Source organism: Myotis lucifugus, unplaced genomic scaffold (genome assembly GCF_000147115.1).
Source record: "Myotis lucifugus unplaced genomic scaffold, Myoluc2.0 scaffold_4005, whole genome shotgun sequence".
In the NCBI taxonomy this organism is placed as follows: Eukaryota; Metazoa; Chordata; class Mammalia; order Chiroptera; family Vespertilionidae; genus Myotis; species Myotis lucifugus.
The window spans coordinates 894-3,622 of record NW_005875053.1 but is presented as its reverse complement, the minus strand read 5'-3'; the positions used below and the strand labels follow the sequence as shown (position 1 = coordinate 3,622).

Here is a 2,729-nt window from a genome sequence, read left to right as displayed (position 1 = left end):
ACTGGGGAACATGTTAGTCATCAAATTTGTCTTCACACCTGAAATTTGGTATTGGGTATCACATGATAATGATCACCACATTGTTTAATGCTTAGTATACTATTTTAAACCCTGTTTCAGGCATTGAGTGAAAAGATACCTTTTTTAAGAAAAGTTTTATTAAGAACACTCTAGATCAGGACACTTTTAATATAATTGGAAGTATTCCCACACATTTCATTATTAAGTAGACTATAATTATAATTGTTTGTTTCCAAATGTAGCTCTAATTTCTAGAAAGAAAACAAGGTTATTACAATTACAGAATTATATATTGATTTTTGTTACTGTTATTTATCCTCACCTGAGGATACTTTTTCCATTGCTTTTCAGAGAGAGTGGGAGGGAGGGAGGAGGGGGAGAGAGAAAGAGAAACATCCATGTGCGAGAGAAATATCTAATGGTTGCCTCCCTCATACAACCCTACTGGGGGTGGGGAGCAAACCTGCGACCCTGGTACGTGCCCCAGACCAGGAATCAAACCTGAAACCCTTACGTCAAAGGGCTGATGCTCTAACCACTGAGGAAAACCGGCCAGGGCCATATATTGATTTTTTTATTCCTCAAATCAAAGATTTTCTGAAACCTTTGTTGTCCATATGAATAAAGAAATGTCTCAGTCGTAATACAGACAGTAGCATAGTTTCAGTTATTTTTTGCAGTAGAATTTTCATGTGACCTTATGACAGTACCACTTTTGTAATTTTAGATTGAAAAATTAATAGCATGGAACATATCTTAAACTTTTAATTTTCTAAAAGTATAAGAATAGAAAGCTCATTTTGTTATTATTTTTTGTCCTTTTGAAACAAGTTTATTAATTTGTTAGTAATATATATCTGATTGTTAGGCAGAATATGAAGATGAAGGGTTGGTCTCTCCTATTGGAAAATCAACTACATAATACGTTACAGTATGTGCAAACGTGTACATTGAGGAACTTGGCAAAAGTGTAATCAAATCCGGCTTTCAGTTTATTAAAGAATTTCTCAAGAGTGCCCTTGGGGGAGGTGCAGCAACTTCATGACCAAGTCACAGATCTCTTCAGAATTCATTCATATAAAGGCAGATTTGATTATGTTGATCCAAGTTATGCGGTGGTGGCAGGATGGGTAAAGGCAACGTTTCATTGTTAGTCTCCCCAAATGCTGTCTCACTTGATTTAGGAGGGCTTGGGGATTATCTTCCAGGGAATTTCTGCCATGTGAGTAATGTTCCTGAAAGTTTGTGCAGTCATGAGGAATGGGTCTCTCATTATCTGTGCATGATGGGGAACTGCTTTCTCTGATAAAACCTTTCCATCTCCTGGTAAAGGGGAAGCTGTGGTAAGACAAAGAGTTTTGCCTTTTGGTGAGAGAGGGGGGTGTCTTTTGTTTGTTGCAGTGAAATTCGTCAAGTGCAGTTGTGTGCTGTCTTTGCCAAGGTCTTACGGGAATCCTACGGGGCACAGGCTTTCTTGATGGCAGTTGGGGTTTTCAGTTCAATCTGTACTTGAGTCACCAGATGCAAATTAGACATTTCTCCCTTCAGCTCCCAGTATGCATTTTGCATTTCATCACTTGAAATGCTTAGTCTTTGGAGAGCTCTGCTCTGCAGATTGTCTTCCTGAGATGGATGTGTTTGTTTGGCTTTTTGAGGCTCTATTCTGAGAGAGTTACATTCTTCTTTCATCGGTTCTAGTTCTTGTTCCAAGCCATGGATCTTCAGGTCCCAACTCAGCTTTTCCACCTCCCAGTTTGATGAAGGTGGATTTAAATTCCTTATCACCTGCAGTGTTTCCATCTCTGTTCTTAGCCTGAGGACTTCTACCTCTTTAGACTGCTGCTGTTCATTCAATACTTTCAAACATTCAGGTTGTCTTTGTTCATTTTATCTAATTTTCTCTTTAAATTATCTCTATCAATGCAAACCTCTCAGTATGCATGATAGGCCTTATTTACTTGTTCTCGGCCCACAGAACATGTTTTTTCATCTAATAGAGCGCCTGTCAGCTTTTCTTCCGAAAATTTTACTCTTTTCTTTAGGAAAGGGTTTTTTTCTCTGAATCCTTAAAGCATTTTTTGATGTCTTCATCAAAAAACAGTGACAAGGGCAAAATGTGAAGCAACAGACTCATCTGAATATCTTGAGTCCGGAGTCACTTATCTCTCCTATGGGCTTTTCCATGATTTAGAATGCAGACACCGTCTTTTGCCAGCATATCCATGACAGCCCGAGTCAGGCTGCCTCTGGATCCCGAGCGTTGGGAACAGGGTCACCAGAGGTCGCCACGGGCTCCGTCCGGTTTCCTGGAAGACACCAGACACCGCCTCTTCCCCAACGAAGGCCACTGCTCCAGGTACACCGTGGAAGGGTCCCCATTGCTTTGGCCTGGGCTGTGCCAGGACCAACCACTGGGCTGGGGCCTGGGGATCAGGAAGGAGTGGCAAGAGGGGCAGGAGAAGCTGAGGCGCCCCCAGGAGCAGACCCCCACCCAGCAACATGCCCGCGAGGCACAGAACCCCATGTGGTCAGCCCTCTCCCTCCGCCCCCCAGCAGGGAAAGGCAACTCAGGGGGGGTGTAGGCTAGCAGCACCTGGCCTGAAGGGGGATGTAAAGATCATTTAAAAGAAAAGTCAATTTAAGTAAAAATAAAACAACCTCATAAAAACCTAAATTTTTATAAATAGTTTTTCTTGGTATCGCAAAGT

At 41.7% G+C, this 2,729-nt stretch overlaps 1 pseudogene; it reads right to left on the bottom strand.

The window, feature by feature from the left end:
* Positions 1 to 1,083: 1,083 nt before the first annotated feature.
* On the bottom strand, positions 1,084 to 2,371 carry LOC102442241 (annotated as a pseudogene).
* Positions 2,372 to 2,729: the final 358 nt, after the last annotated feature.